General features: G+C 43.2%; 1 protein-coding gene and 1 long non-coding RNA gene across 5 annotated transcripts in view; both read right to left on the bottom strand.

Moving 5' to 3' along the window:
• The window catches only part of TSPAN7 (tetraspanin 7), a 131,290-nt gene that overhangs the window by 66,527 nt on the left and 37,429 nt on the right, over positions 1-27,334 (bottom strand). The gene's annotated exons all lie outside the window — the stretch shown is intronic.
• The window catches only part of LOC147340162 (uncharacterized), a 38,936-nt gene continuing 35,537 nt past the window's right edge, over positions 23,936-27,334 (bottom strand). For all 3 annotated transcript variants that reach the window (XR_015158969.1, XR_015158970.1, XR_015158971.1), the window contains one exon: positions 23,936-27,334. This exon is cut by the window's right edge. This is a non-coding gene — a long non-coding RNA (uncharacterized LOC147340162).

Genomic DNA, 27,334 nt, shown 5'->3' with positions numbered 1-27,334 from the left:
CCCCTAGAGAAGAATACTCCAGTATTCTTGTCTGGGAAATCCCATGGACACAGGCTATAGTTCATGGGTTGCAAAAGAGTCAGACACGACTGAGCAACTAATACCCACCCACCCATTCCCTATCATCCAGGGTGACTTCTTACTTTTAGCATCTCAGGCCTGAGGTATCCCCCAATGGCAATGGTCTTTACCTCCATGCCACTGCTGCTATCTACTCCTGTAGCCACAACCCAAAATTTGTCAGCACATTGAAACACTCACCATCCAGGAGACTAAATTAAAATCCCACTCTGTGTCCATACCCTCCCATTTTCCCATCTCTCACTTCCTTAGTGTTACTATATTTATTCTTCGATAAGTCAGCCATTTATTCAGAATCTGCCAGGCACCATGCTGAGCACTGAAAGAAAAACTAGCAGTGAACAAGAAACACAGCCTGTGCAGTGACACTTTCACATAATTTCCATCCTTCATGAATTCCTGACACTACCTCTATTATCTCCGTAGTATCTCTTTCCCACTCTTCACAAGAGTTTTTTTCAAACATCCCCTCCAACCACCCACCCCACCTCATGATGTTCCCACAGATAACTTATTTCTTAATATGGAAAGTCCCATATATACCAATCTTCAAGTTGCAAACTTTCAAAGATGCAAATGTGTGTTCACATGTCCAGTCACATAAGTTCACGTATCTGGTGAACATTGTCACGTGCATGCATCCTCTACAAGTGGCTGCACTTTTATGGACTTCACTGTACAGTACTCCATCACTGGGAAAGGTCGGTTTTCATTCCAATTCCAAAGAAAGGCAATGCCAAAGAATGCTCAAACTACCACACAATTGTACTCATCTCACATGCTAGTAAAGTAATGCTCAAAATTCTCCAAGCCAGGCTTCAGCAATATGTGAACCGTGAACTTCCTGATGTTCAAGCTGGTTTTAGAAAAGGCAGAGGAACCAGAGATCAAATTGCCAACATCCGCTGGATCATGGTAAAAGCAAGAGAGTTCCAGAAAAACATCTATTTCTGCTTTATTGACTATGCCAAAGCCTTTGACTGTGTGGATCACAATAAACTGTGGAAAATTCTTCAAGAGATGGGAGTACCAGACCACCTGACCTGGCTCTTGAGAAACCTATATGCAGGTCAGGAAGCAACAGTTAGAACTGGACATGGAACAACAGACTGGTTCCAAATAGGAAAAGGAGTTCGTCAAGGCTGTATATTGTCACCCTGCTTATTTAACTTATATGCAGAGTACATCATGAGAAACGCTGGGCTGGAAGAAGCACAAGCTGGGATCAAGATTGCTGGGAGAAATATCAATAACCTCAGATATGCAGATGACACCACCCTTATGACAGAAAGTGAAGAGGAACTCAAAAGCCTCTTGATGAAAGTGAAAGAGGAGAGTGAAAAAGTTGGCTTAAAGCTCAACATTCAGAAAACTAAGATCATGGCATCTGGTCCCATCACTTCATGGGAAATAGATGGGGAAACAGTGTTAGACTTTATTTTGGGGGGCTCCAAAATCACTGCAGATGGTGACTGCAGCCAGGAAATTAAAAGACACTTACTCCTTGGAAGGAAAGTTATGACCAACCTAGATAGCATATTCAAAAGCAGAGACATTACTTTGCCAACAAAGGTCAAGGCTATGGTTTTTCCAGTGGTCATGTATGGATGTGAGAGTTGGACTGTGAAGAAAGCTGAGTGCCGAAGAATTGATGCTTTTGAACTGTGGTGTTGGAGAAGACTCTTGAGAGTCCCTTGGACTGCAAGGAGATCCAACCAGTCCATTCTAAAGGAAATCAGTCCTGGGTGTTCATTGGAAGGACTGATGCTAAAGCTGAAACTCCAATACTGCCACCTCATGCAAAGAGTTGACTCATTGGAAAAGACTCTGATGCTGGAGGGATTGGGGGCAGGAGGAGAAGGGGCTGACAGAGGATGAGATAGCAGCTGGATGGCATCACCAACTCGATGGACATGAGTTTGGGTGAACTCCGGGAATTGGTAATGGATAGGGAGGCCTGGCGTGCTGCAGTTCATGGGGTTGCAAAGAGTTGGACACGACTGAGCAACTGAACTGAACTAACTCCATAAAGTACAGTAGCACAGTTTCTTTATTTCAAGGCCAGGATGTCTGGAAGCAAGTGTAAAAGCTGTGGTGTAGCTAGTACTTCTGTACTTTTCAAGATATCATACTGTAAGATTAAAAATATTTATTGTTTGTTTGCTTTTTATGACAAGTATTATAAACCTATTACAGTACAGTACTATATAGCTGATTGTGTTACTTGGGTACCTCCGTTAACTCTGTTGGACTTGTAAATTGGACTTCCAAACATGCTCTCAGAATAGAACTCGTGCCTATGTAGGGGACTTCACAAAGAACAATGGAAGTCATCAGAAATAAAGCTCACCTTAACTTCCGGCCAGACCCCTAAAAGCTCTTGTAACCACACTGCTCCTTCCTCCCTCCCTAAGATGTGTCCTTCCACCCGTTCAAGACTAACACTTCCACCTATGCTCTGAGTGCCCTGTCCTAGGCTGTCTACTCCATTCTTTCTCCCATCCACTTAATCTCCAGTCTTTCACTGAGTCATCAATGCACAGTAGCTACCTTCATGTAGACCTAGCTGCTCATACAGTTAACTCCCCTGCCAAATGTCTCCTTTAACATTATTTTTCTTGTTCATGTGGAATTATATGGTGGCTATTTAGCAAAGACATCCTCTCTTGCAGCCAGCAGATGGGGAACAATGGAGGATGATACGGGATCAGGGTTCAAATGTCAAGTCTGCCACTTACCAACTAGGTAATGGTGAGCTGGTCTCAGGACTTACAAACATTATGGGAGATGCTAATAAGAACCTCTTACACAAACAGGGCATGAAATGTATCTGCTCCATGCCATGGGAACTGGTGATGGACATGTGGCTAGTGCTCCAAAGTCTACAAAAGTATCATGTTTACAGGCGAAGGGGAACTGTTTTTCGTTTTCATATCTCCCACAAGTAAGTAAAAGATCTGGAAAATCCCCAGGAGGCTCTGGTCTCCTCCAGAAAACAAAAAATTAGGACAGATGTCTACAAAATATTTTTAAGTCCCTGTTAGGAGAATTCTCAATCCTTGGTTGCACATTAGCATCACACAGGGCTCCCCAGGTGGCGCTAGTGGTAAAGAATACACCGGCCAATGCAGGTGATCTAAGAGACCCAGGTTCAATCTCAGGGTCTGGAAGATCCCCTGGAGGAGGAAATGGCAACCCACTCCAGTATTCTTGCCTGGAAAATCCCATGGATAGATGAGCCTGGCAGGCTACAATCCACGTGGTCACAAAGAGTGGGACATGACTGAGCATCTGAGCACATGGGGAGTTTTCAAAACTCCTGATGCCTGGTTCCCACCCAAAACCAATTCAATTAGACTCTCTGGGGGGTGGAACCCAGGCAGCAGGGTTCCTCAAGCACCCTGGGGACACCAATGTGCAGCCAAGGTTGAGAACCATCACCTGCAATGACTGGCCACTTATTGTATTTTTGCTTTTTAATTTGAGTAAGCAAGCTACAGAAAGATTAAATATAGTACTTATAATCAAGCCAGATTCTGCCTTGATTGGTTTCTTCTCACCTTAATCTTTTAGGGTCTAGGAAATATTTCTAGGCAATGATTCTTAGTTCAGAGGCCATTAATACTGAAACCTACTTCTAAGGTTACTCAGAACTCACAGGTTACTGTGAGCTTACTCAGTCCTATTGAGACCCTAGTAAGAGCAGTCAACATTTATTAGTTGGAAAGCAGAGAAATATCTCTACTGCTAGCATGCATAAATAATTTAATAACCTGAAAATAAATACAATAATTTGCCCTTCCAAAGCACCTTGCATCATGAGCTGGTTTTCAGGGTCTCAAGAGATGTACCTGGTCAGAAACCATCTGGCAACATTTCCTCTGGCTGGTAGGCTTGATACATTCACAGTTTTAAATAACAGCACTCTTGAGGGCTGAGGATTGTGGTTGACTGGAGAGAAAATGGAAATACTGAATGGAAAATTATGGCTGATATATTATTTGGTTGCACCTCTTTCCTGGAGCCAGCCTGGGCTATTATGACTTTAATTCCACTGAGATGGCTGGGAAAGGTACCACCCCAAAGTTCACACAGCTGTTTGCTGAGAAAACAAGAATCCATGATACCTGGCTGGGAGACCCTGGACTTGTGGCCTCAGCCTTCAAACAAGTGGATGACAACATGTTTCAACTCTAAAACTGGGATACTTATTTCTCCTTCATGTCATCCTTGGTGAGGAGGGGGAAAAACATGAAGAAATATCTAGAAAATAATTGGGGAAAGAAAGAAGTGGGAGCTTAAGGAAGGGCACAACTGCAAGTAGAACTGGTTCTTGGTGGGTCTCTGTTGTTGTTGTTGAAAGAAGATGATCAGTTTAGACTAGGGACACACTGAGTCGGAGACATCGAACTAGAGAAGGCAGCCGGAGAGGAGTTTGCATTTCAGGAGAAAGTCTGGGAGTTTCAGGGATTTACTTAGTATTTAAAAAGTCGTGAAATGGAATAAGGTCACCGAGGGAACTGCTTTCAAGAAAAGAAGCACACACTGAGATCTGGGACCCAGCTACATACAGATTGAGGAGAAGATGAGCTACAAAAGGAGGCTGAGCAAACCAGTGAGTAAGGGAAAGCCAGAGAACAGGGTGCTTTGGAAGCCTGATGAAGCTTCAGGTTAAGAAAAATTCCTAAAATGTATGGCAAGCTTTAACACTCTCACCCATTGAAGTTCAGTCCTATTCTTGCTTAATTGGGGGAAAGGAAGTTGAGCTGCAGGAAGGCTTTTGATCTTACTCACCACATGCCCTTTGCTCCAGTAGCTTATCTCATCATTCCAGTGAAAGCCAAGCTTCTCAGAAATCATGGGGTCTGCCAGTCACACTTACGAAGGGAAATAAATAAAATGGACCATGATCTTGTACAACACAGGGAATTCAGCTAATATTCTATAATGACTCTAAGTGGAATATAACCTTTAAAAACTGTGAATTGCTGTCTTGTACATCTGAAACTTATACAGTATTGTACATCAACTATCAGTTCAGTTCAGTCACTCAGTCGTGTCCGATTCTTTGAAACCCCATGGACTGCAGCACTCCAGGCTTCCATGTCCATCACCAACTCCCGGAGCTTACTAAAACTCATGTCCATCCGAGTCAGCGATGCCATCCAACCATCTCATCCTCTGTCATCCCCTTCTCCTCTCGCCTTCAGTCTTTCCCAGCATCAGGGGCTTTCCCAACGAGTCGGCTCTTCGCATCAGGTGCCAAAGTATTGCAGCTTCAGCAACAGTCCTTCCAATGAATATTCAGGACTGATTTCCTTTAGGATTGACTGATTTGATCTCCTTGCTGTGCAAGGGACTCTCAAGAGTCTTCTCCAACACCACAGTTTAAAAGCATTAATTCTTGAGCGCTCATCTTTCTTTATGGTCCAACTCTCACATCCATACATGACCACTGGAAAAACAATAGCTTTGAATAGATGGACCTTTGTCAGTAATGTCTCTGCTTTTTAATATGCTGTCTAGGTTTGTCATTGCTTTTCTTCCAATGAGAAAGCATCTTTTAATTTCATGGCTATAGTCACCATCTACAGTGATTTTGGAGCCCAAGGAAATAAAATCTGCCACTGTGTCCATTGTTTCCCCATCTATTTGCCATGAAGTGATGGGACCAGATGCTATGATCTTAGTTTTTTGAATGTTGAGTTTTAAGCCAACTTTTTCATTCTCCTCTTTCACTTTCATCAAGTATACTTCAATTGAAAAATTAATTAAATAAAATTTAAAAAAATTTTTGAATGACCAGGATCACACTTCGATGTTTACAAAGTGCTATCTCACACAGGCTCCCCGTAGAACCCTAGAACCTCCCTATGACATAAGAAGGGGTTGTCCGCAAATGTGCAGATTGAAATTTTTCTTTAAAAACCTAACTCCATTGCAATTTGTTCAAAGTCAGCCATTTCAGACTGTAGAAAAGCTTGATGAGAATTTGACTCCTCTGACCTCAGATCTCTGGATTCCACCTCCCAAATCATATTGCTTGCTGTGTAAATGAGGAAAAAACCAGCTTCTTCTAAACCTCAGTAGGCAAGTTTCTCCCAGAAACAGAGAAGTACACAACTAATATTTGCACACTGCTTAGTGGATCATGCTATCGTGTGCTCATTACCAAAGAAAGAAAGAAAAGAACCAAGCCTCAACTGAATGACTTATTGAAAGCAAAATTAAACAGATGCAAGAAATATGGCTGTTTTTCTTTGCCTCACCATCATCTTACATTACACTGTACTGAAGGTAAATTGCCAACATGATCATCATTTCCTCTACTTTTCCAGTTTCCCTGGTGCCTCACATGGTAAAGACTCTGCCTGCAATGCAGGAGACGTGGGGTAGATCCCTGGGTCAGGAAGATCTCCTGGAGAAGGGAATGGCTACCCATTCCAGTATTCTGGCCTGGAAAATTCTATGGACAGAGAAGCCTGGTGAGCCCCAGTCCATGGGGTCGCAAAGAGTCAGACTGAGCAACTAACACTTCACTTCTACCTTTCTAAGTAGGACTCAATCCTGATCTAAAGCAAGATATCATGTACTGCTGCTGCTGCTGCTAAGTCGCTTCAGTCGTGTCCGACTCTGTGCGACCCCATAGACGGCAGCCCATCAGGCTCCCCTGTCCCCGGGATTCTCCAGGCAAGAATACTGGAGTGGGTTGCCATTTCCTTCTCCAATGCATGAAAGGTGAAAAGTGAAAGTGAAGTAGCTCAGTCCTGTCCGACTCTGAGCCATCCCATGGACTGCAGCCTACCAGGCTCCTCTGTCCACGGGATTTTCCAACCAAGAGTACTGGAGTGGGGTGCCATCGCCTTCTCCGATCATGTACTAGCAGAGTCTTAACCAAAGTTACAGCATTTTATTTAGTGTCAAGGAAATTCAGTTACTTGTAGCCTTTCAGTACCGGGCAAATTAAAGAAAGTTTAGATCCTAGAAGTAAGCAGGAAAAACTTCAAGTTTTTTTTTTTAAAACTAATTTCAAGACTGATAATCAATATACTGGCCAAGGCCTGGCAGCCTGAAAATTTTAGGACTCGCTTCAGAGATCTAGAAGCAGAGGACTACATCTGTTTGTTGTTTAGTCACTAAGTTGAGCATGTCTGAATCTTTGGGACCCCATGGACTGTAGCCCACTGGGCTCCTCTGTCCATGGGACTCTCCAGGCAAGAATACTGGAGTGGGTTGCCATTCCCTTCTCCAGAGGATCTTCCTGACCCAGGGATTGAACCCAGATCTCCTGCACTGCAGGCAGATTCTTTACCATCTGAGCCACCAGGGAAGCCCACTGGTATCTACAACCCCTCAATAAAAAGATGATGTATACAATGCAGGACAGCCCCAAACAATCCTAAAATTCCATTCTTCAACTGTATACAATTTTGAAGTTGAGTCTCAGTATGCTGAGCCAGCAGTCCATGAATACAGAACAGAGAACACAGAAGGTGGAAGTCACAGAGCTGCTTGGATTTCCAGTCCAAACTAGGAAGTAAGGGTTCTGAATCTCAAAGGACAATCTGTGCTGCCTGGAAACAGGCTCCTGCCTTTCACACAGCTATCAGCTCCTTCTCAGCTTCTGTGCTTAACTCTAAAACTAAGTGGCCAACGATCATTTAAGAAACAACCCAAAGACCTTTTGAGTCACTTCCTGAGAGGGATCCAAGGTAGAGGGCACGCCTTAGCTGAAGAACACTGATCACCCTCCCATCCCAGGTGCCCTGGAGCGGAAACAAGGCGAAGGCAGGCAGAATAACTCCTGCAAAAAGGGAACAGCACACTTGCCGGGTTCTTTCAGGAGGCACCAAGCACTGTGAGCAGAGCGAACATAGCAGGTGCTGGGTGGCAGCCTGCGGGGCACACATGGGCATCCCTGACCCAGGCAGGGCAGGCCCTGGTGAGACATTCCTGGTGGAAGTAGGGCCCAGACAGCTGCCATGGCTGCTGCCACCTCTGCCTCCTGCTCAAGCAGGAGACCTGGGATAGCCCAGGGGCCGCAGTGCCTACTGGTAGGACATTCTTATCACTTAAGTTCTTGACACTCATATCTTTGGCTTAGACTTCAGAGTGAATGTAACTCGACATTGCCAGCAACACAGGCAAGTTCTGAGATTTACTCTCAAGGAGAAGACAAGATAGGGATGAAACCCTCAGTAAGATGCAGGTGTTAAAGGAGCATACTGTGCTCAAAGCCAGCATTTAGACACCAGGAAGTAAAGCCGTTCAGCTTGCAGTATCACCTACCCCTTGTCCACAGTGTCTGCCACCAGGAATGCCTCCCACCTACCACTGACTCCCAACTCCACACAGCCATTTTCCCTTGTGTTCCCTTGTGTCCCTGTGTCCCTTTTCCCTGAAAGCCCCCTGCACAGCATCATTCAGAGAATGAGGGGATGGAAAAATGTCTGCCCTTTAAATGCTGAACTCACCAAGCTAAGGAATTCACATGAAGGCTCTCCCACTAGCATGAAATGATACCATTTCCAAGGTCGCTCTGGGACTAGGGCTCCAATCTGAGAAGCTTGAACTGTTTGAATGAAAGACTTTAAAGGGGCAGGGGGCACTGAACTCTTCTCTCTCCCACCTTCACTGTGATACAAAGGACTGTTCCCACTAGAAAGCAAGTCAGAGGGAAATTCCATCTCAACCACCCTGACTTGCCGATAATTTCCAGATACTCTGTATCAAGGACACCCACCCATCCGCCCCTATGCTTTTTCAGACAGAGAGAAAACTTAGCCAAAAGGAAGTCAGCTTGCTGACAGTCAGATTTTTCTGGACTTCCCCATCCTCAGGAAACTCACAAGACAGGTTCACTGGTCTGGCCAAAGAGGAACAGCATCTGATGGACCAAGACAGGGCTGGTGGTTAAAGATGTGCAGGAAAGCAAACATATTAACGAGGGCCAACTTAATGCGTTCTGAGTTCCCTAATGTGTTTATTGAAGTCTCTGTACTCCTGATTGTTTAAAACTCATGCTTCCTGCTTTCCCAGTCTGTGTCCACCCTACAGCCTTTTCCAGCACAGGCCTAATTCTCCCAGTCTCTCTCTACCTTCCTCCAACTGTACCAAGAGCATTCAAGGTTCACTTATCCTCTGTGGCAAGCATCCTTTCCTTAGTTCCTCTAAACTATTTTTATTATCAATTCAGGTTAAGTCTCCCCCTCCATCCTTCAGTCCCTCTCCCTGACGTGAGCAAACAGTAAAGATAGAAGATGAGAATGAATGTTGCTCAATATCCAAACTTCTCCTCTCCCCACTGCATCTGATAACAACAAAAAAAAACTATTTGTCACCTGTCTGGTCAACTGTATGGGAGAACCTCACAAGATGGGGTTGCTTTCCCTAAATCAGAGGAGAGAAGCATGGAGCAGAAAGAAGGAAAAAGAGCAGGCAAACAATGAACCTTCATATGATGTTACTCCAAGTGTGGTACGAAGCCTTCCAGCTGGACCGTGGCTTGGAGTATGCAGATTTCTAAGCATAACATAGAACCTACAGGACCAGTGTCTTGGAGGTGTATGAAATATGTGTTTCAAAGGAGAGCTCTGCATTATCTACACATGGCACACCCTTCCAGATCATCATGTTCAAGCTCTTACTCCCCTTGAGCTTTCAGGTGTGTGTGAGTGCTCAGTCGCTCTGTCACTCAGTCGTGTCTGACTCTTTTGCAACCCCACGGACTGTAGCCCACCAGGCTCCTCTGTCCATGGGATTTCCCAGGCAAAAATACTGGAATGGGTTGCCATTTCCTCTTCCAGTGGATCTTCCTGACCCAGGAATCAAACTCAAAATCTCCTGCATCTCCAGCACTGCACGCAGATTGTTTATCACTAAGCCACACACGCAACTCTTTAAATGATAGGTGACTGGTAGACATTACAATGGACATTGTCCAGTTTTGAATGACTTTCCTCCCCACCCTGCAGGAAAAAAATCAGATTTGCCGCCATATGCAATTCAATCCCTTCACTCAATATAAGCGTATGCTTTATTTTATTTTATTTTTTAACTTTACAATATTGTATTGGTTTTTTACTTTTTCCCTTTGAATTACTTAGAGTGTCTGCCGAGTTCCTTAACCCAAGTAAAACAGAATCGTTAACCTGTGTTCATTTTCACAACTGCATGAGAGAAATCATTTTACTTTTTTCTGAGTATCAGCCTTTTATTGGGGTAGCACCCAGGCATCTCTATCTAAAAAGGTACGCTGAGGCACTGCAAAGTAGGGAAAGCGCTGTGCAGGGTTGACAAAAGACAGCTCTCTTGTCAAATGTGGCCAGCCAGCTTCTTTCTGTAAATAAAGTCTTCTTGGAACACGGCTGTGCCCATCCATTTATTTATTGTCTGTGGCTGCTTTCAGCCTACAACAGGGAAGTTGTGACAGAGACGCTATGGTCTGCAAAACTGAAAATCTTTACTGTCTGGCCCTTTATAGAAACACGGTGCCAGCTCTTGCTCTAGGGGTGTTGCTTTCAAAGATCTGTATTTACCAAGTGACTCTTTCATAGTCCCTTCGAGGCAATGACATTCAGGTTGGCTATGGGGATCAGCTGTGCTGCAGAAAACTCAGTAGAAATGCTGATGCAGGGTTTGGCACCAGCTCTCTAAGGCAAAAGGAGGTGCACAGGAAAATTGAGTAGGGGACTCTGAAGAAAACACATTTTGCAGAGGAAGCATGGACCTCCAGAAAAAGTTCCCATCTTAGGAAGTTATGGAAATTCCTTCACATACTCATTCAGCCAGCACTTATGGGGCACCTACTGTTGTTGCATACAGCACGCATTTACTAGCTGTATAACCCAGAGCACACAAAACTCTCCGGGCCTCAGTTTCCTCATCTGTAAAATGCGGATGTTAATGTGTATGCCTCAGTTTTCTCATAAAATGGGGATATTAACATTGTATCTATCTTAGAAGGTTTTCATGAGGCTTTAATGAGTTGCACATAAAACCCTTAGAACAAAGGCTGCTGCTGCTGCTGCTGCTAAGTTGCTTCAGTCGTGTCCAACTCTGTGCGACCCCATAGACAGCAGCCCACCAGGCTCCCCCGTCCCTGGGATTCTCCAGGCAAGAACACTGGAGTGGGTTGCCATTTCCTTCTCCAATGCATGAAAGTGAAAAGTGAAAGTGAAGTCGCTCAGTCGTGTCCGACTCTTAGCGACCCCATGGACTGCAGCCCACCAGGCTCCTCCGTCCATGGGATTTTCCAGGCAAGAGTACTGGAGTGAGGTGCCATTGCCTTCTCCAAGAACAAAGGCCAGTAGGCAGTAAACACTGTCAATTACTGCTATATTATGACTAGAGCTCCCAGTTGTACACCGCTTGTTACAGCAGACTCCCCATGTGCATTCTCTCTAACTGTACAGTAACCATGCAAGTTGAGATGTATTTCCATTTTACTGCTGCAGAAACAAGCCCAGAGAGGTCAAATGACATTTCCCAGAATGCAAGGTATGGGCAGAACTGAAACCTAGAATTCCGAAGTCTAGGCTTTTTTTAGTAGAAGCTCCCCCCTGCAAGGTCTAAAGAGATGATGACCTCAGGATTGCAGGTCTATGCTGACAAGATGTTCTAAATTTCTCTTCTGATTCAAAGTTTGGCTATGGTATAGCATATGTTTCTGATATGAGGCACCTAAATATTTTCCTTTGGGTAATAAGAACAGAGGAGATGATATTCCCATGATGAAAAATGTTTAAAAAAAGAAATTAAAATATAAAGGTAAAACTTTATTACTCCCAAAGAAAATACTCAAGGTGTATGTTATCCATCATTTTCTCTCCTAGGTAAAGCTGTACTTACATTTGAAAGCCAATACTGTAAAGCAGTTTACAGAGTGCCCTTAAAATGTTCTTTTCTTTAGAACTTGAGAGAACATAAAAAAGGCCCCAAATGTGCATTTTAAAGCAGCTGAAATTGGTCCAGCACTCTTTTAATCCCTTTAAATGAAAAGGGTTCTCTCCACAGAGAATAAAAATAATTTGGCTCAAAATGCTGTATTAAAATGTAACCCCAGCTAATTTCAAGGGTTCATAGGCAGAGGCAGGTTAATAGTGCTTTGTATTTAAAAAAAACAAAAAAAAAACCAAAAAACCTATTTCCGACCATTTGTGTTTTTTATTACATTCTTCTAGGCAAAGGACTACCTTTAGTTATGGGAAAGAATACAAACAGAAGTATTCTTAACAAGCAAGCAGCCATGTTTAGAAAGCTCACTGAAGCTGAAACCTGCTACAAGAATGACAACACTCTTCACATTTGGGAAAAAAGTCTCATTGTTTACCAATATTTCTAATACTCTAATATGCAAACCTATCAAGTCCCACCTTAAAGCTTTAGGCAACACTTAAGCTCTGAAGTACACTTCTTTGGGACACATAATTTGGTCTGAAAATTCTGGTTGGAATAGAGGTTGCAAAAAACCACAATAAATAATTAAATCTGTACAGACTTTAAAGCTTCTATTTCTGGTTGCATGTCTTTTCCAAATCAATGCCTTCATAATGCTGCAGAGCAGAAGCAAAACTGTCAATAGGAAAATGAGATGGTGGTGCTCAGGACGCTGAATGGACAATAGAGTTACCCAGACCTGTGGCTAGACAGAAAAGAAGCCCTTGGTCACCACACATTCTCACCAGAGGACACACCTTCTCCTGGGTGGGCCAGAAAATCATGTACACTTTGTTCTACAGACAGATGGTACAACAGTGCCCATGACAGACCTTCAGCTGCACACCCAGCTAGCCAGGAGGCACGAGGTGCTACGGCTGCGGAAAGCAGATGCTTCTCAGGCTTTGTGGGTGCCCCCCCATTCACTTTTCAAAAGCCCAGGCTAGGTTACTCAGCCCCATACATGTCAAAATCTTTTGCTCCTTCAAAGTCCAATGAACTCAGAGCTTCTCATAGAATTCACAGGCATTTGTTCATATCAGCTTTTAGGATAAGGAAATTCCTGGGCTTGTTAAAAACTTTCACAGGGTTTCAAAAAGCAAATCTTGGACTACATTCAGATCCCAGCACTGCCACTCTTTTAGCAGTGACCTTGGGTGCATGGGCTGAAGTGGAGGTCAGTTTTGTCTTTTGTAGACTAAGGATGACAGCCATTCCTACTTGGATGTGTACACATGGCAAGGGCTGGACGGCACCTGGCACAAAGGTGTTGGCTGAATGGTCAGAAACCTTGTTAATGGACTTGACCTTTGGCTTCCGATAGTTAAGATGTGTACCGGATCCAATGATGAAAAAAAAAAAAAAAAAAAAAAAAAAAGGACAAGTTCCAGCTTAAGTTGATAAATTGGTAAACACATGCATCTAATTTCACTCTCCTATAACCCCATCAAGACCACATAAAAGAACTGCTGTTTTAAAAATACAAGTTTAGGAGAAAAGAGGAGTAAGGAGCAACAAATTTTCAGATTCTGCAAAGCAGAGAGGGGAGGGCTAAGCGATTCAGGAGGTGAGGAAGAAAAAAAAGATCTCAAGCCATTAGGGAGGAAAGTGGAAAATGGGCACGCTGCTCCTCCAGAGCTGGGGAAACAGAGGACAGGAAAAGTGCAAAAGGCTGGAAAGCAAGCTGTTTTAGAAGCTAACTTCTAGCTTCTCATCCCATTCCATGGAGTGACTGCCCCTTCCCCACCAAGGCAAACATCCAGAGAGATTTATTTCCTGAAGAGGGTAAAATACAGGGCCATCTGGCCTGGGAGGCATCACGAGGCCATGGGTAGTCTGGTGAAAATAGGGGTGTCACATGAGCAGACATGCACACTGAACCCTGAACATAGACAGCGCCCACCCCAGATCTCTTCCCCCCAGGAGCTGCCAGGCTGAACTCCAGATCCACCCCTCCTGGGAGAGACTGAAAGTTTCTCTAGGACATCTAAGCAGACCAAGAAGGAAGGCCTCAAGAGACCAACATTGGGGTTTTCCACCAAATACCCAACCTGGATCACTCTATGGGGAAATAAATTTGACAAGGTCCACCCACCTGCTCAGAACTTCACAACAGCTTTCTAGACCCCAAGCAACCAAGGATTATCAAACACCTGTGAAAACCCTCTGAAAGTGAAAGTCACTCAGTCATGTCAGACTCTGTGCAACCCCTTGGACCACACAGTCCATGGAATTCTCCAGGTCAGAATACTAGAGTGGGTAGCCTTTCCCTTCTCCAGGGGATCTTCCCAACCCAGGGATCAAACCCAGGTCTCCCGAATTGCAGGCAAAAGCCTCTACAAAGATGATAAAGATCAAAACAAGCAAAAAGAAGGGAGCAAGCTGGAGAAAGCCCGAGCTTCAAGCAAATGTCAGCAAATGTGTATCAATGATATTCATAGAGAAGATCGAGTATCCATGAAAATAAAGAAGTGATAAATAACAAAATCCAGAAAATTAAAAACCAAAAAATTCGCAGAATTTAAAGAATATTATGAGAAATTAAAAACTAGAAGTGTTAGATGGTATCTTCTAAAAATTCAAGTATTAAAGAGATTAAAAAGAGGAGAAAATGAAAAATCAAATAATGGCTATGGAGAGTCCAGCTCCTGAATGCTACCTGCAGGATGAGAAGAGAACATGGAGAACAAAAAGAACATTCAAGAAAGATTCCCAAAACTGAAGGAATTGAGGTGTCAGAGGGAAATGGCACATAGTATGTCAGAGACCATCCAGCACAGTGAATGAAAAGAAACCCATGTTTTGGCCCATGAGCGGGACATTTCAGATCCTTGAGGACAAAAAAGACATTACAAGCTTCCAGAGAGAGAAAAAAAAAATCAGGTCACATGTAGCCTATCAGAAATCAGAAGAACTTCATACTTTGCAACAGAAACAGTGGAAAGAGAGAACAAACAGCAATGTGTTAATTTCCCTTCAGGACTTGTATTTCAAACTTGCAATTCTATTTCCAAACTGCCAATCAAGCGTGATGGTAGAACAGACATTTTTAGGCCAGTTGAGCTTCAAAAAATTTACTTCCCACGAACCTTTCCTCACAAAGTTACTAGAGGATGCGCATTACCAGAATAAGAGGAAGACAAGATCGAAGGAAAAGCAACTCTAGGGGACTTCCTAATGGCCTCATGGTTAGGATTTGGTGCTTTTGGTATGGAGGCCCAGGTTCAATCACTCATAGGACTGAATCATCCTGCATGCTGTGCAGCATGGTCAAAATACAAAAATAAACAGATTTTTTTTAAGAAAGCACCTCTAACCCAGGAAAGGCCAAGGGAACCCAGGATGAGAGAGAAGGAGGCGTCCAGGATGACAGCCAGGCATCGAAAGTCCAGATGGGAGCAAGGAGACTGGATGGGTACACTGAGGGCTGTCCTCACTAGACCCTTGCTGCCATTAAACCTGAGGACAGAGTGACCCAGAAGGGCTCAGATCCTCAGATCCTGTGTTGCTCTTCCTGACCACTGGCTGATGTCACCCCACTCTTCCCAACAGGCACTCCCCAGCAGCATTCTGCTTTGACCTATTACTATGCACTGGGAACAGGTCCCAGTGAGCTAAAAAGAAGAAAATGCCGAGGTGCCCATCTCCCCCAACTTCCTATTGGGCACCTAGTACCTGGCCCTAAACCACAGCACCGTCAGAGGTCCTGACACGGAGAAGCCCCCATTATCCCTCAGACTCATTTGTGGCCTTGCCCATCAACTTCCCCGGAATAACTTCATGGAACCTAAAGCCCACCTTCTCCTGGAGACCTGGCTCAACTGACCCCCACCCCCACCCCAGCCTTGGGAGCTTCAGCGACAAGAAGTGTGGTCTCCCTTTCCTTCCACAGCTAGGTGTGTGCACACTACTTGGTTTTCAAAGCAATACAGTGTGTAGGGAGACACACCCACACACACAGATACTAAAAAATAAGAAAATGAGCAACACAAGGCAGGACAATGGTTATATCTGGAGGGAAGGGGGTACCATGCAGCTGTGGCAGGGTGGAGTGGAGAGGTCTCTAGGGAGCTATTAGGGTCCCATTTCTTAAACCAGGGGGTGGGCACATGGCAGATTATTATTCTCTATACTCCAGTTCCAGCTACGAAATCATCTTCTGTATTTAGCATATATCTTGCCATTTAGGGAATTCCCCAGTGGCTCCGGAGAAGGCAATGGCACCCCACTCCAGTACTCTTGCCTGGAAAATCCCATGGATGGAGGAGTCTGATAGGCTGCAGTCCATGGGGTTGCTAAGAGTCAGATACGACTGAGCGGCTTCACTTTCACTTTTCACTTTTCACTTTCATGCATTGGAGAAGGAAATGGCAACCCACTCCAGTGTTCTTGCCTGGAGAATCCCAGGGACTGGGGAGCCTGGTGGTCTGCCGTCTATGGGGTCGCACAGAGTCGGACACGACTGAAGCGACTTAGCAGCAGCAGCAGCAGCAGCAGCCAGTGGATCAGTGGTAAAGAATCTGCCTTTAATGCAGGAGATGTGGGTTTGATCCCCAGGTTGGGAAGATCCCCTACAGGAGGAAATGGCAACCCAATCCAGTATTCTTGTCTGGGAAATCCCATGGACAGAGGAGCCTGGTGGGCTACAGTCCATGGGGTCGCAAAGAGTCAGATACAGCTGAGCTCACATGCACCAATCTTTGCCGTTTGGGTAATGATTCAGGTCACAGATTATATTACAAATCCCACAGAATCTGTACTGTTTGTCTCTGCTAAACAGTGGTAGACAGCATCTATTCCCATCACCAGCATCCCTTTTATATGCCCTGAGACAGCCGTCACACAAATGCAATTCTCGAAGACACTTTGACAACAGGAACAAAGAGAAAAAGGACCCCGTGTAATTAGCTTTTGTGTACAGCCATAACGAGAAATGCCCTAGTGCACCTCTGCCAGTTGGATTCCCTGCGTGCCTCATGGACTTCTGAGACAAACTCAAGTGTCCAGGAGAAATGACTGTGCTCACCATTTCCTCGACAGATTTTAGTCTTGTTTGAACAGGCTGCCAATTCTAAAATAAATGCCCCGACCCACAGGTTCACTTTCCCAGCATGATTCAGATGGAACAGCAGCCATGTTGACCATTAACTACTGACCCAGCGTTGGTAGATTTCCTTAAATGCTACGGATGCTCTGCTCACCCCGCCATGGCTGGAAGGCATTATTCTTGAAAGGCTATTCAATTTCACAATGTCACTCCAACAGAAAACTTCTTTCCGAATTCTCACCTTCTCTTTTCTGGCCAGTTAAAGAAATAGAGTACTCCAGCTTTTCACAGAGAGCAGAAGAGGCCACAGCCTGAGCCTCTTGCTGTTCTGCCATCTGCCTGAGACCTGGCCTTGCTTCCCGACTGCCACTGATTTTGTTCCTTCTTGTGAGATTCAGCTGGAGCAGATCAAAACCAACTAGGCTCGGATTCAACTAAGGGCATCAATCCCACTCACCCAGGTAATAAAGCGAAACAGCTGGCTGAATTATATGACCACAGATGGATTCACAGCCCCGTCCCCAGACTTGTCTCAAATAGTGTCAGAACCAGAATCTTCAGAAGGAATCATTCTTTCCCACGCTCAAACTGCCTCTGCTTGAAACAAGACTGCTCTTTTGTGAATAAGCTCACCTCTGGAGGAAATCAAGACGTGGCCGCAGTGCTTCTTCCATGAGATGTTTTGCGAAAGTCATGGCCATCAGTAATGTATCTTCTCCTAGATCTGGACTTCTCAACCTTGGCTGCACATTGGAATCACCTGGCGAGCTTTAAAAACTATCAGGCCTGGGTCCCACTGATTTCCTGGGTCAGAGGTGTGGCCGGGGGCTCCTTGAATTTGAAAAGCTCCCCAGCTGATTGAAGTGTGCAGCCAAAGGTGAGAACTACTAGTCTATTAGAGAATAATGGTGACCAGTTTCTTTCCGTCAAAAATAGGGGCTATCATTTCCTAAAACCCTTTACCTGCCAGGCAGCACAGCTAGGAATCAGGAGTCAGGCTGCCTGGGTTTGCCTACTGGCTGTTATCACTCAGTATTCTTGGGCAATTTATTAGGTTGCTCTGTGCCTCAGTTTCCTCACTTGTGAAATGAACTAATGTTAGTACCCAGATCTCATAGGATGATGGGTAGTATTGGGTTGGCCAAAAAGTTCGTTCGGATTTCCCATACCATCTTACGGATGAATCCAAATGAACTTTTTGGCCAGCCCAATAAATTAGATGATATTTTTTACAGAATACTGACAATGCTAGTTATGACACAGAAAAGGCCGGGGTAGAGCACAGAGAGCTCAGTTCAGTGCCCTAAGGTGGCCTAGAAGAGTGGGATGAGGTGTGCGAGGGAAGCTCAAGAGGGAAGGGATATATGTATACGTATGTCTGATTCACTTTGCTGTACAGCAGAAACGAACACAACATTGTAAACCAATTATACGCTAATAATAAAGTAAAATGATCCTTCTATAACAAAGAAATGCTTGTTTAATGAAATATCAAGCCAGGTTTCTGTCAAGGCCTTCTCAAGAGAAACTAAAAAAGAAATTGGCAATTGTGTTAACTGAAATAATTCAGAATCAGATAAAACTTTCTTTGGGATGCCAACTGCACATTCGGGGGACAAAAATTCCTAAAGTTGTCTCCACTACCTCTTACTTTTATAAAGAACTTTATTCAGCTCTGGTGAAAGAGGCATTTCTAAGGTCAAGAGGGAACTTTAACATAACATGGCAAGATTCTCTCTTGCCATATCCACCCTTCTCTTCATTGTTTCAGACATCCATGTCTTTGTTAATAAGCTGGTGTGAAATCTGAGGTCTGTATTTGCAGGACTTGGCAAGAGTGGCTTTAGAATTCCAAGTTTGTCTTTTCAAAAGGAATACATCCCTGCCTCACTCAAAAGATAAAGCAGTATTTTTTCCAAAGGGTTCTCTGCACTGCTGTAGGAAAACAGGTCCCTGAATTTTTTCTATCTTCAATTTTTTTAAGCTGTATGCCAAGCACCACGCACAGGAAACCATTCATTCTAAAAATATATTTAAAACAGGAGATCAAGACTGAATATAGCCTTGAAATGTATGTGTGAACAGATATTGGGCTGCACAAGCTTTTTAACTTCACAAATAAATATAAAATAGTATTTGAGGAAAGATATTTTTATACATGCAGCTCCTAAATACAGAGGAAGCCTGATGAGCAAACATCTCAGAGTCCTGCCCACTGGCTTCTACTAATTAATCAAGACTGCTTCATCAAGGCAGTGCAAAAATGCTGCAGAAAGATTGTGTGAACAGAAAGCTCCAAATGTTATTCACCAGCAATACTTCAAACGCGTTCAGCTCGCTAAAGCTTTCATTCAAGAACCATCACTTAAATTCTCTAATGCCATGAAGTAGCGTCTTAAAAATAATTTAAAAACTCATTTTGAAACACGCAGATTACTAACCAGACACTCCTGAGAGTATGTGTAAAGGGAGCCAACATCTCTACAGTGCAATTAGGCACTGGGAATCTATGAACCAGGATTCAGCTTCTAAGGATTTATCCTTGGGAACTAACTGGACACACATGTAAAAATGCACATTCCAGGAAGGTTATCACATTGCTTAATAGCAAAAAAGGGTGCAAAGTATCATAGAGCACTGGTTACCTAGAGAATGATATATTCACAATAGAGTCATGGGGCACAGACATGTATTGAGCTAGACGGAAAAATATCTGCAATAAACTTAGCAAAAAGAGGTGGTTAAATTATTTGAGTAGTCAAACTCGATTTCTGTAGAAAATATGGCAACTTCATTTTGTAGAAAATATGGCAACAAGTCATCGAAAAAAACATGGTGGACCTAGATATTATCATACTAAGTGAAGTGAGTCAGAAAGAGGAAGACAAATATCATATATCACTTAAATGTGGAATATAAAATAGAACACAAATGAACCTATCTTTGACAGAGAACCGACTTGTGGTTGCCAAGGGGGAGAGGAATAAGGGAGAGAAGGATTGGGAGTTTGGGGTTAGCAGATACAAACTACTGTATATAGAATGAATGAATAACAAGGTCCTACGGTATAGCACAGAGAACTATATTCAATATCCTGTGGTAAACCGTAATGGAAAAGAATGTGAAAAGTCATTTTGCTGTACAGCAGAAATTAACACAACACTGTGAGTCAACCATATTTGAATAAAACCTTAAAAAAATGTTCAAAAAAGTATGAAAGGCTTTACACCAAAATGTTACAGTAAATTCCCTCTGATAAATAGGATTGTGGGAATTTTTCTTTTGAGGAGTAATTTCTGACTTTTATTATGTATGGCTTTTCAAGTAAATAAATGAATAGAATATGAAACATTTTAAACAATAGACAGTGAATAAAATAGAATAGACTACTTTGTAACTTTTCTCCCATTTCACAAGTGCTCTATATGATAAGCCTCAGGAATAACACCTAGGAAAGGAAAATATCACATGACTCTTATTCACAAGAAATGGCCAGAAAAGACACACAGTTGGAATGAACGTTTCAAATCAAACACTATCTTCTAAAGTGAGCACTTTCCACACTGGATTTTGCTGCTGGGGTGGTTAGCAGCCAAGTTTTTCTGGAATGTCAAGTTCTCAAGACCCTAGCTGTGACAAATGCTAACAGTTCAGTTACCCTTGCTTTCTTTTCTTTAAATGGCATCTCAAGAACTCTCCCAGGGGTGTGAACTGTCTATAAGAAACAAATATTTAAAGGAACTAAAAGCTTAGTGTCCTCAACTTACTTTGACTTATTAAACTCTTTGCCCTCTTCATCTTCCCTTTTATTTCTCCAGTTCTCCCATATTTTCCCATAGGCAGGATCCTTTCTTACCAAGACCAGGAGCTTAAGTCAGGGAAGATTCGGGTAATGCCAGAATTTGGGGATGCCTGGGAGGCAAAAAGATAGAACACTGAAGCCATTCAAGACTCACATGTTAATCTTAATTCCAAGTCAGAGCTAGCTTGTCCTCTGTTTTTCTCTCAAGGCTAAAATAAGACCGGAAACCAGTCTGTCTGTAGACCCTAAGCATGGCCATGATTTGGTTTCCGCAGGGTCAGCAAGTGAGTCCTAAAGATGGTTGAGCAATTAAGTGATCAGGCAGTGCTCACGCCTCCTGTGTTGAAACATCAACTTACAGAACTGTAGAGCTGAACTGGGCCTTCTCAATTTTACAGGTGAATGTGACCGAAAGCATGGGAGTTCAGCAGCATTGCTTGGGTATGAGTTTGCGGGCCTCATCACGGGTCTTTTGAACCAGAAACTTTGAGGTGGGGGGTCCATGTGTCTGCAAGCTCTCCATGTGCTTAAGGATCATCTAGGGGAAAACGAAGGCCAAGGGGCTTCCCAGCTGGCTCAGTAGGTAAAGAATCTGCAGTAGAGGAGATGCAGGTTCAATCCCTGGGTGAGGAAGATCCCCTGGAGGAGGCCATGGCAACCCACTCCAATATTCTTGCCTGGGAAATCCCAAGGACAGAGGAGCCTGGTGGGCTACAGTCCATGGGGTCCCAAAGAATCAGACATGACTGAGCATGCACAGGAGAAAGAAACAGAAGCACAGTGAGGGTATAATTGTTTGTCTTCACAAAACTAAGAGACAAAAAACAGTTGTTCTAAGTGAGACATCCAAATAAAGCTATAATCCCATTTCAAGATCCACAAATACTGTACCTACGGGTCTCTAGATTATCTTTACATCCTAGCAATCTTTTCCCTTTCCCATCACTACACTTAGAGAAACTGAGGTAACCAAGACAGAGCAGCCCAATGCAGTCTTTGGAGTGTGAAGAAGCATTTAACTCAAACTCTTTTTACAAATCGCTGGTGGATGGTGACTGCAAGGAAATCACATTTAACAAGATAAAGAGCCTACTTCTACATTAGCTCCCAGAACGTTGGACCAACAAACACTAGAACAGGAATTTGATGATGCACGAATCTACCAGAAGAACAGCAGCTCCTTATCTTATTTTCTCAGGCTGTCCTCCTCTGGATCCACATCAAGCCTCAGAGAGGAGCTGGTGCGGTAGGAGGTTCTCTCACAAAAAAGCCGGGTTCCCAAAAGATCATTTCTAAATCAGTTATTTGAAACCTGGACACATTTCCTCATACAATGTTATGCATGGACTTAGCTATCTAATCACAATAGATTTACATAAAGCTGATATTATTTAAATAAAGTTTTTGGTGAAAATGTCTTTTTATTTAAAACTGAATGAACTTTTTGGCCAAGCCAGTATCAAAATATCTTCCAGCTCAAGTTGTACAGCCAGCTTTCCCATTGCTTGGTGTTAGCTCAGGACCTTATCGGGCTCTGACCTCAGCTTGAAATGCTTCTAGAGCACATGGGCTGTGCCCTCACCTCATTCAGGCCTCTGCTCCAATGGCACCAACTCAGAGAGGCCTGCCCTAGAATTGTAACTCCCCACCCCACTCTGCTTTTGAGAAAAGCAGAGACATTACTTTGCCAACAAAGGTCCGTCTAGTCAAGGCTATGGTTTTTCCAGTAGTCATGTATGGATGTGAGAGTTGGACTGTGAAGAAAGATGTGCGCTGAAGAATTGATGGTTTTAAACTGTGGTGTTGGAGAAGACTCTTGAAAGTCCCTTGGACTGCAAGGAGATCCAACCAGTCCATTCTGAAGGAGATCAGTTCTGGGTGTTCTTTGGAAGGAATGATGCTGAAGCTGAAACTCCAGTACTTTGGCCACCTCATGTGAAGAGTGGACTCATTGGAAAAGACTCTGATGCTGGGAGGGATTGGGGGCAGGAGGAGAAGGGGACGACAGAGGATGAGATGGCTGGATGGCATCACCGACTCGATGGACATGGGTTTGGGTGGACTCTGGGAGTTGGTGATGGACAGGGAGGCCTGGCGTGCTGTGGTTCATGGGGTCACAAAGTCGGACACTACTGAGCGACTGAACTAAACTGAACCCCAACCTCTCCATTCCCTTGCCCCTCCTTTATATGTTGTTGTTAAGTCGCTCAGTGATGTCTGACTCTTTGCGACCCCATGGACTGTAGCCCACCAGGCTCCTCCGAACATGGGATTCTCCAGGCAAGAATACTGGAGTGGGTTGCCAATTCCTTCTCCAGGGGATCTTCCCGACTCAGGCATCGAACCCCTTCTTTATATAAGTGCTCTGAAAAGACTTCAGGAATTGATATTTGTTTGTCAGAAGCTTAAATTTGTTTGCCTTTCTTTGATTACTGGTTGACATGAATGTTTTCTTATGTGTCTACTGCCAGTCATGTGTATATTTATATTTCTTCTTTTGTAAACATCATCTTCATGACTTTTGCTGATTTTTTCTATGGACAGATTTGTCTGTCTTGTTAATTTTTAGGATTATTATCCCTTTGTCTATTGTCTATAATTTTCCCAGCTGTATTTTCCTTATTCATTCTCAGTGCTTGCCATGTAAGAGTTCTTCATTTTTATGTAGAGAATCTATGAGTCTTTACATTTATTCACTGCTTTGGGGGCCTTATTTTCAAGAATAAGCCAAAGGATTTGGTTTTCTATTTCAGAGACTTTCCAAATAAATCCATTTGCCAGAGTGTCACATCACCCAAGAAACTTCATCTTCTCCTCTCCTTAGCTCTCATCCTTCATCACAGCAATGAGAAGATCTGCTTCCATTTCACCGAAAGCATTTGGCTCAAAATCCTTCCCAAAGTCCACTGTGGGAGATAATGACATTCACACCCCCAACCAGTCACACCTCTCCTATCCAAGCCCCCGTGTAAGGTTCTCTCCCACAAGGCCTCTGGGTGTGGTGATGGGATTTGCTGTGGTGAGTGGGACTCTGGTAAACATAAGGTAGATCCAGGCGTGAAGAATGCTGGTGTGTTACTGCCAGGAACTTTCCTGCTAAGATGTGAAAAGGCTCAAGCTGGTCCCCTGGAGGACAGGAGAGAATGAGGAGATAATGCCTATTGTTATTAGAAAGAACATAGAGCAGTTTTCCTGCTAATGGGGGGGGGGGAATGCCTTTAAGTTAGAAATTACCCAAATTCAATCAGGCAATAAGTCTATGACACTTGCTGGCTGCCCAGACAAGGGCAATGAGGCTTGGAAAACACAAAACCATTGCTAAATTATACTCTCTTGGGCCTCCTATTTATAGAGAGGCAAACAGTTAAGATTCCCCTTTTAGCTGGGCTGGACAGACACGACAGAAACAGCATAATATCTCTGGAGGTGACAAACAGCTGGCAGAGCTTAAGAGCTTCCCTTACAAGAGGGAAGAAACAGAACAAAGGGCGAAAGAAGAGATCAGCAGCCAGTAAGCTGAGGTGCTTTTCACAAGAGGGCCTTCCATTTCTGTGCTTTACAAAAAAAAAAAAAAAGAAGAAGAAGAAGAAGAAGGTAGGGGGTTGGGGAGAAAAACAAGATCAAGGGAAACTTAAGACCCTTTGTCTGCTTAGGCTTCCCAGCTGGGTACACAGCTCACCCAAATATCTATCCTCTCCTGCTGTTACTAAAAATACATGGACGAGCTATTCCAGGAGGAAAATGGTCACAAGTCACCAAGGAGACAGGAAGACCCTCATGATATAGTTTTAAAAATGACTTTGGAATCCAAGCAACGCTCAGTTCCTCTCTCTGGATTCCGCCAAGAGGACTAACGAAAGCTCCTGCTGAAAGAGAGAGAGAGAATTCAGATAGAATTTTGTCTGTTCGCATCAGCTCCTGGGAATCAGCTGAAATCTAAAGGGCCTTAAAATGAGCTCATTGTGAAGGCAGACATTCTGGCATGAAAACTCGAAAAGGCTGCCACCAAAATAAATGCGCATTGTCTTGTACCAACTGCTACTAGAAAGAGATTTCAAGGATCGTAGCAGAAAAGGGAATGTAAGAGTGACGAGAAATTGAGCATGAGAGCAAGTACTGGTGGGAGAAATGTAAAACCAAATCATTTTCAAAGGAAGGACATTTCTCAGAAAATTGGAAGACAAGGCTCTTTTTCTGTGGTCTGCAATGGGCAAAAGATAGGATGCGTGTTTTTGTTACAAGCCTCACACAGTTGTTCTTCTTTGAATAGTGCCCTCTGCTTGCTTCCTGCTGCCAAGAAAATGTAGGACAAGCTAATACAAATGCCACAAAATGAGGGACGACATTAAAGCTGATTGCAATTCACCACCACGTTTCCAGGACTTGATTGACTCAAATAAGTCAGGGTCTTTGTGCCCTGTTTCCTTTACTTACTCATTTTCATAATGCTTATTGTCTTGGAATTCACTGTTAATATTCTATTTTATATCATCATTTTATTCACCTTCTTCCCTATATGCAAAATTTAAAATTCTTACGTATGTAAGAATTGATTCACCTTCTAGATAGGGTTAACGGTGGAAGCTTCCCTAACATTTCCAAACAGGGATTTTTTTCACTGTAGAACTCAGGTAAAGAGAATTAGATAAGTCATAGTAATCAAAGTCTTTAGTTCCTGACCACTCATCATGGCCTTGTTTATTAGTGTTTATTATATTAACATACACACACACACACACAAATCCACTACTTAACACAGAAACTAGAACATGGACATTAACTTATCTCTTTCTACGTAGTCGTCCCCCTTCCCTCCCTACGCCTCCCTCCTCCCAAGGTAACCACTATGTGCAATCTTATAATGAACATTGATACACACACACACACACCATGTAATCTTGAGGAACTTATTTTCATTTATTACATTAATAAGATTCATCCATAGTGTTCTATATAGCAATAGTTCATTCATTTTTGACTGCCATATATTACTCATTGTGTGAATCAGAGAAAGAAGGAATTAAAATCTAGAGTGTATCAATGCTCTGTTACATTAATTCACTCTCTGTTCTTCTTGAACAGTTGCTACACTAAACATCACATGTTTTAAAACAACTGACTGCATAAAACAAGTTGCTACTGTTTTAATTGTACTTCATAACTAATCTCTTCACCCTCTTTTTTTTTTATTTTCCAGGATTGAATGCTCATTGTGGATTTATTTTGTGCTGGGTTTCCTTGAAGGTAAGTGATATGAGAAATGGGCTGCTGATACAAAACTAGTTTGTTATGATACTAATCAGATCAGACTCACTCCTAAATTCTCATTTATTCAACACTGTGACCTCATGGCCAGATACTCTTATGAAAGGGAAAGTGACACCTAGCTGAACATTCCTTTCCATCAAGGCTCTAACAGAGAATTTTTTTTTTTTATTTCTACAGTCCCAACATGAGAGGTACTTTTCAGCATCTTAGACTCAGAGGCAACTTCCTGGTAGATGAAGAAGAAAGGGAAGCAGAGAGACAGAAGTCATCTCTGAGAGAATCTTGAACATTATTCCAAGGTAACTGGGAGTCACTGAGAGATTTCACAGGGAGAAGGGAAAGGATCCGATTGACTATAGTAGCAAGTGGGCTGCACTGGAAACTGGACTGTAAGTAAGTGCATTTGGAAATCAGGCTCCAGGCAATAAAAGATGTGGATCTGGACTGAGGCAGCCACATAGATCATGGATGCAGGGAGAAAGTTATGGGTTTTGAGAAAGACAACACAGACCCAAAGGAAAATGAGCTTAACACACAAATTGGAGGTCTGAAAGTAGCTGTCGTACAATTGCCTTCACAAGCCTCAAAGAAGGCAACCACACAGGAAGACCGAAGCCTGCTTATCACATTGCCTCTGTCCCAAGAAACCCTCCAAATACTGAACGGCTTTCTGTCAACTACCAGGTGTTTTTACTTGAAATTGCACTCCCAGAAAACAATTAAAAGTTTCTTATTATAACAAGTTAGTCTTGTCACCATCCATAAAAGAGAAAATGATGCTCAGCTGGAAGCCTAGCCTAATTGATTTTTCAACATACACTCGATGCCCATTATTTGCAGCAGTTATGTTCTATTAAGTCGCCATAAACACTGAATGTAACAAATACTGACCTGTTGCTTCTAATGGAAATACAGAGTTTGCTTCCTAAGAACTTTGGGTCACAACAATTTGAATAACCAATCAACATATAACCTTGATTTATGTGTGTTCCTGGTTTGTAACATCTTATTTTGTATTGGAGTATAGCCAATTAACAATGTTATGATAGTTTTAGGTGAACAGCAAAGGGACTCGGCCATATGAGTGAGTGAATGAGTGAGTGAGTGAGTGAAGTCACTCAGTCTTGTCCAACTCTTTGCAATCCCATGGACTGTAGCCTACCAGGCTCCTCTGTCCATAGGATTTTCCAGGCAAGAAC

Source organism: Bos grunniens, chromosome X (genome assembly GCF_055505025.1).
Source record: "Bos grunniens cultivar Pamir isolate PY7600 chromosome X, Bosgru_T2T1.0, whole genome shotgun sequence".
NCBI lineage: Eukaryota > Metazoa > Chordata > Mammalia > Artiodactyla > Bovidae > Bos > Bos grunniens.
The sequence above is the reverse complement of the archived record's forward strand: the minus strand, read 5'-3'. Positions and strand labels throughout refer to the sequence as shown.